The 12141-nt window shown below is 49.8% G+C and overlaps 1 protein-coding gene across 4 annotated transcripts in view; it reads left to right on the plus strand.

Annotated features, from left to right (window-relative positions):
• The first annotated feature begins 309 nt into the window (after window positions 1–309).
• Window positions 310–12141, plus strand: part of LOC105495709 (myosin XVIIIB) — a 300538-nt gene continuing 288706 nt past the window's right edge. For all 4 annotated transcript variants that reach the window (XM_071080310.1, XM_071080312.1, XM_071080311.1 and 1 more), the window contains exon 1: window positions 310–460. The gene's annotated coding sequence lies outside the window, so the exon portion shown is untranslated. The remainder of the gene's footprint in view (window positions 461–12141) is intronic.

Genomic DNA, 12141 nt, shown 5'->3' on the forward strand with positions numbered 1-12141 from the left:
GCTCTCGTCCTCAAACAGTTCCTGCAGCCTCCAGTTATCTGTGTGGGCAGAGGCGGGAGTGTGGGTGTGTGGCCCGCCCTGGGACAGGGATGACGAGAGAGCATGTGCTTGTGTCCGGAGCTGTCCCCTTCCCTGCTCAGGGGCCACCAAATATGTCCATGGTCTCGGCTGCCTGGTCAACGGCCACCCCGGGCTGCCGTCTCCTGACCAGACCTGGAGCTCACAAGCTAATTTTAGAAATGACTGGTCGACTCAGCTGCTGTTATCACATTGGCCCCGAAGGAGGGTGGGGGGAGGGCGGCCCGGGGAGGGGCAGTAAGGGAAGGGATGTGTGTCGGTGTGTGTGGAGGGGGTGCTCCTTCGCTCCTGCTTTCCCGGCTTGGTGGGGTCCCTTCGCGGCCACCCGGGGAGACGTCTTAGGCAGTCGTGGTGCCTGTGATCTGTGTCCTCTTTGCAGAAGGTACTATTGGGCTGGGTTTGAGACGGGCACCTGGCGAGCTGATCGGCAAGTTTTAATTTTCCGGAATGTGCTGCTGGGGGCTGCGGTGGCCGGCCTCCGGTCTTTTGGTCTATTTTAGTCCTTTCTGGTGTTGAGAGCTTCCGAGGCCTGATTCCTTTGCTGGTTGCCCGTGCTGCTCACTTTGAAAACAAGAGTGTTTCTGTGGAAGGATTTTAGAACAAAATGCTGGGGCAAATGGGCATTTTTAAGAATCACTCTCCTCAGGCCCCAGCTGTTCGCCAATAATTTTTTTAAATGTGTTTGGAGTCATGAGTTAGTCTCCACTGTGAATCTTTGCCCGCAGACGTCAGGGTTTATATTTTTCCTCAACTACCAGTGATTTCTGCTTAACTGGTATTCAGTTACGGTCAGGGAAGAGCCAGGCTTCCCCTTTCATGTTTCCAACCCTGTTGGGTCGAAACGTTACTTTTAATGTTCTTTTTTAAACTGCAAATTAAGCATGTATGAGTGTTGGGGGAAGGGCGATGGAAGTTCATGGCCGAAGGTTTCAATTTCATGCCACCTTCCTTGAGCTCTGAGGAAAGGTGTCTTATTTGGCTCTCGGGTTAGCAGGCATTTCTTTGAATGAAGAAGATTCACAGGTCTCAGTGGCCCCGTAGTGGGGCTGAAGGGGGCTATGCTTTGACATGGAGCTCTCTCCAGGAGACGAGAAGCCCTCACCAGCTACAGCCCTCTGGGCTGCTGCCTTCCTGCGGCCTTCCCATGGAGGAGGCCAGGAGTGGGGAGGCCTGGAGTGGGGAGCCCAGTCGGCTCCCAGTCGCCTCCAAGCTGCCCAGTCTGGCCTCAACCCGCAGGTGTGGGGGCCTGGGCTTCTATCCTGTAGGGCCTGGAAAACGAGGCTGTTACTTTCACTTTGTGGCTGTCCAAAAAGATGCTGCCTCATTCAGTCCACCAGCTCGTGGAGGCTGAGTGTCGCACTAGGGCTTCTAGACTCCAACAAGCATAATGGTTCTCTTGGGTACTGTATCCATTGTTGACCTAAGTTCTATTCTCCTGTACCTGGGCACCGTGTCCAGTGTGTACCATGGGAAAAGAGAGGGGTCTGTATACTCTTAGACTATGCATGAGTTCTAGAAAATAATAGTGGAGAGGAGAGAGAGAAAAGAAGAAAGAGGAAGAGGAGAAGGAGAAGAAGAGAAGGAGAAAGAGGAAAAAAGGGAGGAGGAGAAAGAGAAGAAGGAGGAGGAGGAGAAGAACAGCAAAGGAAAAGGCCAAAAGAAGAGGCCAAGGGGTGGAGGAGGGAGGAGAAGGAGAAGGAGGAGGGAGGAGGAGGAGAAAGAGGAGGGGGAGAGGGAGGCTCCTGGTCTCCTGGCTTTTGAAGGGCTGCATGTTACCAATCAACAAATATTTGGTGTCACCTGCCTCCAGGCCTTGTCACTTTGAATATCCTAGTTTGGACTCTGTAACCTTGGATGAGTTCTCTCCCCAGTCAGAACTTAGTTTCTCTTTCTAAAACCTGAGCGGGCTGGGCTAGACCACCTCTGAGATCTTTCCTAGGATTCAGCATCCAGGAAGGTATTTCTTGAAGGGACGGTCGTTGACGACCTACCCCTCAGACTCACGTGGGGCAAGGGGTGTGGCGGGGGTGTTTTAAAATGCAGATTCCTGGGCTCATCCTAGACCTATTGAACAGTCTTGGGGGAAGAATCTCAGAAATCCACAGATTTTAAACCTCACAGGTGGTTCTGGTGCCCACCCAAATTGGAGAAGAGCTTTTTCCTTTGACCCGAGCTAACAAAACCACAGAAGGCTGTTGCTCAGCACCTGCCCTGTCAAAACTCATGGAATTTCCATGTTTCACAAACACGGAAAACTTGCACAGCACTTTATTAGGGTCTGACTATCACAAAGATTTTATTGGGCAGGTGTTGCTCCAGGGGAAAGATCACGACTTTCTGTGGCATTCTGAGGTGAGAATGGAGGGCCCCAAAGCTGAGCAGAACCACTTCCAGCCCCAAGATAGGGACTTGGGACTGCGAGCCTACAAGGTTATGGTGAGATGGCCCTTCACTGGGTCCTGGCAGATACAAACAACAGTCTGAATCGCCCATTTGAAGCACACGGTTAGCTGCTGTGGTGTGTGACATATCTTTAATATTTAAACAAAGCGGCCGGGCGTGGTGGCTCACGCCTGTAATCCCAGCACTTTGGGAGGCTGAGGCGGATGGATCACGAGGTCAGGAGATCAAGAGCATCCTGACTAACACGGTGAAACCCCATCTCTACCAAAAATACAAAAAATTAGCTGGGTGTGGTGGCGGGTGCCTGTAGTCCCAGTTATTTGGGACGCTGAGGCAAGAGAATGGCGTGAACCTGGGAGACGGAGCTTGCAGTGAGCCAAGATCGCACCACTGTACTCCAGCCTGGGTGACAGAGCAAGACTCTGTCTCAAAAAAAAAAAAAAAAAAAAAAAAAAAAAAAAAAATTAAAGTGAAATTAAATTATTTGAAAAATGGAGGAGGTGGGTTTGAGACCAGGGAGAATCCCCTCCCCTCCAGAGCACTGCCAAATCCAACCCCTACTATTGACAGATGGTGCAGCTGAGGCACAGAGAGGGAAAGCCACTTGTTCAAGGACACACAGCCCTACAGCAAGAGCACTGGGCTAAGATCAGCCCCTGCTGTCATGGCTGGTGTTCAGGGAGCAACCAGGTGCTCCTTATGTTAGAAATAATAAATCCACCATATTATCCCCCCACCAAGACCTTAAGGAAAGGATAAACCTCAGCTCTTGTTTGAATGGGGGTGGCAAAAATAAATTGCATCTTATTTTATTTTTATTTTGAAACAAGGGCTGGCTCTGTCACCCAGGCTGGAGTGCAGTGGCATAATCTTGGCTCACTGCAACCTCTGCCTCCCAGGTTTAAGCCATCCTCCCATCTCAACCTCCTGAGTAGCTGGGACTACGGAGTGCACCACCACGCCCGGCTAATTTGTATACTTTTTGTAGAGACGGGGTTTCACCATGTTGCCCAGGCTGGTCTCGAACTTGTGAGCTCAAGTGATCCACCCACCTCAGCCTCCCAAAGTGTTGGCATTACAGCCGTGGAACCACTGCGCCTGGCAGAAAATGAACTTTATTACACAAACAAGGGCCTTGGACAGCAAGGTAGAGTTCTTTCTCTCTGACACACACACACACACCACATTCAGTCTGAAGGATCCAGAGACACCAATAGCTTCATATGAATCTCTCTCCCACAGCATGACTCATCCAGCTTCATCAATTTCCCTATCTGCTTCTTTTTCACTGTGTTTCTCCCTGATGCTGATTTACTTTTAAGAATTGTAGTTTCTGGCCAGGCGCGGTGGCTCAAGCCTGTAATCCCAGCACTTTGGGAGGCCGAGACGGGCGGATCACTAGGTCAGGAGATCGAGACCATCCTGGCGAACACGGTGAAACCCCGTCTCTACTAAAAAATACAAAAAACTAGCCGGGTGAGGCGGCGGGCGCCTGTAGTCCTAGCTACTCGGGAGGCTGAGGCAGGAGAATGGCGTAAACCCGGGGGGCGGAGCTTGCAGTGAGCTGAGATCCGGCCACTGCACTCTAGCCCGGGCGACAGAGCCAGACTCCGTCTCAAAAAAAAAAAAAAAAAAAAAAAAAAAGAATTGTAGTTTCTGACAACAGAGGAAAGATCCTCAAGAATCGGCAAAGTGAGTTTACCACTTGGCCAGTGGTCATGCGTAGGGTAGCAGGAATTTCACGGTTCAGGGTTTCAAGCGAATTTTTCTCTGCCTGTAAAAGACGGAATGCATTTTCAGCTGTTTCTTGGGTACCAGCTGGGGTTTGAGTTTCAATTTCATGGAGGGCAGCTGGATTAACTGCTATGTTGAGGGAGAGATGCTTGCTTGATGGGATTCAATGTGTCATTCACGCTTAATATTCCAGTGAGCTTGGGTGTGAGTTGTTAGCCCCATTTTACAGGCCAGGAAGTAAGATTTGGAGCCTGGAGTGACCCCAGGTTATGCAGGGTGAAATAAAAGCGAGACTCAGTACCTTCCTGCTAGAGACTGTTCAGCCTAATGTAATAAACAACATCTGCTGAGATAATAAATTGTGTGGCATTGTTTCACAGGGACAGATAAGAAAGCTTTTTCATATTCATTACCTCATTTAATCCACTGATGATCAAGGCAGGGTGGCGATACAGTCCCAGCTGTATAGAGGAGGAAACAGAGCATCAGAGAGGTTTAGTGACTTGCTTTTCTGCTTGTTTTTCTGCCAACAGTGGATGACCCGTTTTTTCAGTTCTTTCTCTGTTACATCTAGTTATTATTCAAAGCAAAGATGATGTTGCCCTCTTCTCTTGATGCTCCTTCCCATTTGGCAGGATTCTTCCAGACCAGGGTTCTAGACCAGTGTCAGCGTGGACACTATTGACATTTGGGTTGCATATCTCTTTGTTGTGGACCTGTCATGTGCTTGGAAAAATGTGTAGCAACATCCTTGCCCTTCACCCAGTAGATGCCAGTAGCACCTCCTCTCCAGTTGTGACAACCCCAAATGTCTCTAGGATGTTGCAAAAAATGTCCATTGGTGGGCGCAATCACCGCTTGGTGAGTTCTGTCCCATAGAACTTTCTGCGATGATAGGAATCCTCTGTATCTGTGCTGTCCAACATGGTAGCCATGAGCCACGTGGCTCATACAACTGAGATGCTGAATTTTTTATTTAATTTAGTTAGAATTCATTTAAATTTAACAAGCCACCTGAGGCTAGTGGCTACTGTATTAGTAAAGCTCTAGGTAGCAACACAGTAGTGGATAGAAAATTAGCCCTTTGAGGCCAGGCACGGTGGCTCATGCCTGTAATCCCAGCACTTTGGGAGGCTGAGGCGGGCGAATCACAAAGTCAGGAGATTGAGACCATCCTGGCTAACATGGTGAAACCCCGTCTCTACTAAAAATACAAAAAAAAAAAAAAAAAAAAATTAGCTGGGCGTGGCGGCGGGAGCCTGTAGTCCCAGCTACTTGGGAGGCTGAGGCAGGAGAATGGCGTAAACCCGGGAGGCGGAGCTTGCAGTGAGCCGAGATCGCGCCACTGCACTCCAGCCTGGGTGACAGAGCGAGACTCCATCTCAAAAAAAAAAAAAAAAAAAAAGAAAGAAAATTAGCCCTTTGATGGAACACTCAACCCCTAAAATCAGTCAGGGGAACCTGTTGTCAAAAGTCTAACCAGCTTCTTCCTTCATTGTGGCCGGGCAACACTAGGCTGGAAATGGCAAATACTTGGCACAGGTTCCATCCCTAGCCATTCCTACATCCGTGGCAGACATTGCTAGTCAATCACAGCATGCTGTCTTGTTCAGCCCAAGCATAGCTCAGAACCTTTCTCAATACAACACTCTGGGTAGCCCCCAACTACAGATCACTTGGTGCTGGCAGGTGAAAGAAACATTATTGGCCATCCTGGCACTCGGCCACGAGGCCCATCTGTGAGGTCCAGCATCTCATCAGCCTGTAAGAGTGGCCTGATGACTCACCAGGCAGCCAGGAGTGTGTGGCCAGCCTAGGTCAGTGGAGCAACCATGATTCAGAGAGGGGAGAGCCAATGGACTGGAGGAGCTGAGATTTTTTTTTTCTAATTTCTCAAAGAAACACCCACTGCATGATTTAGCAATGGAGGCTGGCAGGGTGTGGGTGGGGCTACTGGCTGGTCAGCCAGTATGCAAAGCATTTGAAGATTTTAATCTGCCTGCGACTGAATCTGAGTCAACTGGGGACATAGATGTTGCAAAGGACATGGTAATAACGTCAGTAATGGCTCACTGGCCTACGGAGCATCTAGTACTCAAACTGCTTTGTGGGCACAAAAAACTGTGTCCCTATTTGACAGATAGAGGAGTTGGTGACCTGAGAGGTTTGACAACAGGCATAGTGAGGCCCTCACTTAGATCTAAGACTTCCAGGGCTGTTGTGGACCCATGGAAGTGAGGGAAGCCTGCTGCGTGTACCCTGATCAACCCTTTGCAGAGTGAAATATCCACTTCTGTGGCAGAAGGCAGGTTAGAAAAGTCCCAGGAGACAGTGAACATTGTTCTGAAGAAACCGGGAGCCATGTCCCCTGAGAAAAGGCTGAAGGTGACAGATGAAAAAACTGGGGGCAGATTCCATCATTTCAGTTGGAAAAGGGGTTAACTTCATTGTTTGTTGTTCTAGAGAGCGGAACTGAGGCCGCTGTGTGGCTGTCCTGGGGAGGTAGCTCTCTGAGAAGGAAGAAAAAGTGTCAGACTTTACTCACTGGGACATGAGGACCTTGGTTCTGCTATTGCCGCTGTAGGACCTCTAGAAAGTCACTTCCCTTCCCTGGTCCATGAATGCCAGGATACAGGAGAAGTAGGTTGTATGGCTTCTGAGGGCCTTTTGGAGCTCTGATTCCAAGGAAGAAACACAATTAGAGCAGACTCCAAATGTCCTATGTGTTAGTGAGCTCCCTGTCAATGGACATGACCAAGAGGGAACTCGTTGACTTTCTATCCAGGAAATTCCCTGTGAAATGAGCTGGGTCTCTGGGGTTTCTCCACGTGTAAAGGCCCCAGGTTCTGATGCTAAGGGGCATTTCTGGCAGCCTCCACACCCGCTGCTCCCTTCCTGCCATTCTTCTTCATCTCACCACCCAACCTGCTTTTCTCTTCCTTCCTGCCTCCCTCTTCAACATTTCACTTTCCCTCCATCAGCCTTCCTGCCCTTGTTTCTCACTCATTCCTCTCCCCTTTCTCACCTTCATATGTATTGTTGTGAGCGTGGCCTGAATCCCTGGCTATAGCTGGCTGTGAGACACCCTTACCTTGACTGGGGAGAGGATCTGCGTGCTGGGCAAAGTCCCTTTTCATTATTGCCTGGCTCTTTGGCCACCAAACTCCAGGCTTGGGGGAAGTAGGCTGGACTTTGTATGAATCATGAGTCTCTCTTGTCCATTTATTCTGTGGATGGCAATAGATAGCAGTTATGCACCATTCCCTCCTTCCACATCCAGGGCAGACATTAATAATCAATCAGACCACCCTTCTTCCACTGAGCCCAGATAAAAGCTCAGAGTTGACCAGGCGTGGTGGCTCACACCTGTAATCCCAGCACTTTGGGAGGCTGAGGTGGGCAGATCACGAGGTCAGGAGATTGAGGCCATCTTGGTTAACACGGTGAAACCCTGTCTCTACTAAAAATACAAAAAAAAAAGTAGCCAGGCGTGGTGGCGGCTGCTTGTAGTCCCAGTTACTCGGGAGGCTGAGGTGGGAGAATGGCATGAACCCGGGAGGCAGAGCTTGCAGTGAGCCAAGATCGTGCCACTGCATTCTAGCCTGGGCGACAGAGCGAGACTCCGTCTTTAAAAAAAAAAAAAAAAAAAAAAAGGCTCAGAGTCCTTCCCATGTAACCCACGAGGCAGCCACTATCCGTCTATCAGGATTGATATGTGAGTTAAAACCTACTTCCCCACTGACTGTATCAGTCAAGGTCCCACTAGAAAACAGCACACTCAACTGGTATCCTGGAGAGCCTTTTTCACGAAAGAACTCTCCCAAGAAATGTGTGCGGGGTTAGGGGAACCAGCAAAGCATGTTGAAGCCCTCAGAGATAAGCAGTGGTGGGAATACCTTACTAGCCTTGGGGCTGTATGGGACAAGGGAGAGGAAGGGTAATTTAGAAACATGGAGATAGCTGGAGTTGGTGGACAAGGACCACTTGAAGGGGGATGTGGTTGTAGATGAAGAAACACAGCAATTGCTAAAACTAGGGTCTGATACAGAGAGAGAGGGGGGTAGAGTGGGAACTAAATACCCTGACCTCTAGTTCCTCTCATATGCAGGTTCTCCCAGAGCCTTCCATTGGCCAAACAAGGGGAAGCCAGAGACCAAGAGAGCCTGGGGGTGGGGAGCACAAGGCCTAGTGGTAAGCTCCTGGGGCACACAGCAGTCTAGCCCGGAGGCGGCCCTTGGAGAAGGCATGCCACATGGATGTCAGAGCAGATAGTCCCGTTCCCATTAGTCAGTCCTCTCCTGGGAAGTTCTCTTCCTTCTTGGGCTGAGGCAGCTGTAAAGTCAGGGCTATAGTAGGGTGCAGAGGGCTCACTTCAGTGGGGCCATTTGAGGAGTTTAGGAAAAAAACTTTACCAAAGTCGGGGCAGAATGCAATGGTAGCGTTAAGGTGACAGCCAGCAAATGACAGCCCACAGCCAGATCCAACTCTCTGCCTGGTTATAAAAATAAAGTCACATTGAAACAACCATGACCATTCATTTACGTACTAAGTATGGCTGCTTTTGAGCTGCAAGGGAAGAGCTGAGTCATTGTAACAGAGAACCTACAGGTCTGAATGCTCAGAAGGTTTCCTATCCGGCGCTTTACAGAAAATATTTGCGGCCGCCTCCCTTAAGGGATGCTGCAACACTTTGAAGATAGCAACAGTGGAGCTGTTACTTTCCTGGGCCTGACATGTCACAGGAGGGAGCTGCTGCCGCAACAGGACAGGGGAGAGAGTGGAGAGAGCAGCCTGAAGGCGCCTTTAGAAGAGGGAGGCAGGCAACCCATGGTCATCCAGGAGGGAGGGTGAAGACACAGATGCCCTCTGATCTCCCACTAGTGGATGATTCCCATTAGCTGAACCTGCCTAGAAGATGGAAAGTGAAGGAGTCCATTGGAAGAGTCCACAAGGTCAGCGTCCAGACATAGAGCAAGGTAAAAGAGACAGAGGGGGATCTGAAGGTGGTGTCTTCAGTTCTCCCAGCATCCTTTTTTTCCCTCTGTATCTGGCCTCCGATATGACCATCAGAGAAACCAGGTGTCAGGCAGTCAGATCATTCCTGCTGAGCATCTAAGCTCCGTGCTGGTGTTGTCAGTGGCCAACCCCTCTGCCTGCCTCCAGGAATCTTGTGGAACAGCTGAGCGATTACGTGCTTACACTCACCAACCAGGCTATGGTCAAGACAGAATTCTAAATGAAGATCGAATTGATAAAGAACCAAATAGTGACCTAAGCCTCGTGGCCAGTGGAGGGGAGGGCAGGTGACAAGGGTGTTTGGGTGGAGGCTGCAGGAGGCTGTCATAGAATCCTGCACGGTGACATTGGCTGGCACCCTCAGGCACGGTGTCATGGAGGAAGGTGGCCCCACAAGCACATGGAGGATAGCAGCGTCAGAGCCAGGAAGGGGAAGGAAACAGCTATTATTGAGAAGCTGCCATGTGCCAGGCACAGTGGCGGCCCATGCTGGGAGACCAGTGTGCTAAAGTGGCTGTGAGCTCAGCCTCTAAAGTCAGACCATCTGGGTCCAAGAATAAGCCCCAGCACCTCCTGGCTGGGAGCAAGACACATCCCCTCCCTCTGCCTGAGTGTCCTGAGGTAGAGTTACTCAGAGAATCCACCTCTTTGGATGGAAAGAGTCAATGATGTGATCTACTGAAGTCCTCAGTATTGAGCAACGCAGAAATCCTAGTGATACCATTATCCATAGCCCTGATTTTGTCGTGTCCCCTGCTGCATGGGAGGAGGGGCAGAAATCTCACAGTGGAACAGAAAAAATACAGGGATTTAGGCACTTCGATTATCTTCACCTCCTCCTGTGTGACGTTGGTCCAATTTGTTAACCTCTCTGATCCCAACTACCACACACCCTGTGCTGTGACTAACACCAAACAGATGATAAGTAAATACCAGTGCCCCCTGCACACCCTGCCCTACGAATGTACCTACTTGAGCCAGCTTCCTAGGGTTCCACAGCTTGCCACCAGCACCTCTGAGCCTTGGCCTGGCACCCACAGATTGGTCTTCTCTTATCATCACTGATGTGGAGCTTTGATGCATGTGTGGGAGGAGTCAGGCACACCTGGGGGTAAGTCTCACCTTGGCTTTATTGCTGGGGGACCTCAGACAAGTGTCTCAACCTCTCTGAGTCTCTGTCTGTTCTATGGGAGTGATGCCAACCATGTAGGCCTATTGTGGGAATGAAATGTGATCATGGATTTTTTTTTTTTTTTTTTTTTTTCGAGACAGAGTCTCGCTCTGTTGCACAGGCTGGAGTGCAGTGGCGCAATCTCGGCTCACTGCAAACTCTGTCTCCCGGGTTCGCGCCATTCTCCGGCCTCAGCCTCCTGAGTAGCTGGGACTACAGGCGCCTGCCACCATGTCCGGCTAATTTTTGTATTTTTAGTAGAGATGGGGTTTCACCATGTTAGCCAGGATGATCTCAATCTCCTGACCTTGTGATCCACCCACCTCGGCCACCCAAAGTGCTGGGATTACAGGCGTGAGCCACTGCGCCTGGCCTGATCATGGATTTTAATATAATGAAATTCCAGGTCCAGAAAGAATTTAAGGGTCATGGGGGAATTTAGGAGTAAGGACCTATATCAGTGCTTGGCACACGGTTGATTCTCCCTAAATGTTTGGTGAATTGTCTTGTGCTGGGTCCTGGGCTGGGGTCTTCAGGTCGGTTTCAACTATGGAGTCAAGGAAAAGTGAAAATCTGACTGAGAGAGGTTACCAGGGATCCAGCACATGCTTGATGTATGGCTGTCTTCTCATTGCACGGCTAGGAAAACTGAGGCTCGGAGAGCTCCCTGGGGTCTCAAAGGATGTGAACTCAGGCCCTGATAAACATGCTTCCCCATTACGTGTGGATGCAGACAGCACAGGGGGACATCAGAAATCTCTGCCCACAGACTTGTTGCTCTCTCCCTTCTCAGGCCCATTTCTAACTGTCCCTTCATTCATTCATTCATTCACCTACTTATTCATTTGACAAATATTTAATTTTTATTTTATTTTAATTAATTTTTTTAAGAGACAGAGTCTATTACTGCCACTTGGGCTGGAGAGCAGTGGCGTGATCACAGCTCACTGTAGCCTGGAACTCCTGGGCTCAAGTGATCCTTCTGCCTCAGCCTCCCACATAGCTGCAAACCACAAGTGTCTGCCACTACACCTGGCTAATTAAAATTTTTAGACATAGGGTCTCACTGTGTTGCCCAGGCTCTTCTCGAACTATCAGCTTCAAGTGATCCTCTGCCGTGGCTTCTGGAAGTGCTGGTGTTTCAGGTGTGATCCACTGTGCCTGGACTGACAAATGTTGATTGAAAGCTAAGTATGTGCTAGGCACCGTGCTAGGCTCTAGGACTACAGAAGTGAATAGAACACATGAAAATTCTGGCCCTCATAGGGGCTGTGTTCTGGAGGAGGAGTGGGGTGGGATTGGGAGTTAAGCTGCAATTTAAATAGGGGGTGAGCACAGGCACATTGAGAAGACTTTAAGTAGGTGATGATGTGAGCCATGCAGAAGGAAAAGCATTTGAGGCAGAGGGAACAGCATGTGCAAACACCTTGAGGTGGGAATGTGCCTGGAAGGGTGTATCCTGGAGGTCAGTGTAATTGACAGGGAGGATAGAAGGGGAGAGTCGCTAGGACAGGTGGTTATGGGGGGGCGCTATAAAGACTTGGAAATGTATTCTACGAGACAGGTGCTATGTTACAACTGGACATTGTGGGGTGCAGGGGGAAGCCTTGAGTGTCCCATGGGACCACTCAGATCCAGTATGTGTATGTGGAAAACAGTTTCAAGTCATCTCCTGGCTTGGGGGTTGCCTTTTCTCTCCCAAGCCTCTCTCCCCTCTAAGGATAGACTTGAGATTTTAT

The sequence above is a fragment of the Macaca nemestrina genome, chromosome 15 (assembly GCF_043159975.1).
Source record: "Macaca nemestrina isolate mMacNem1 chromosome 15, mMacNem.hap1, whole genome shotgun sequence".
Classification (NCBI taxonomy): Eukaryota; Metazoa; Chordata; class Mammalia; order Primates; family Cercopithecidae; genus Macaca; species Macaca nemestrina.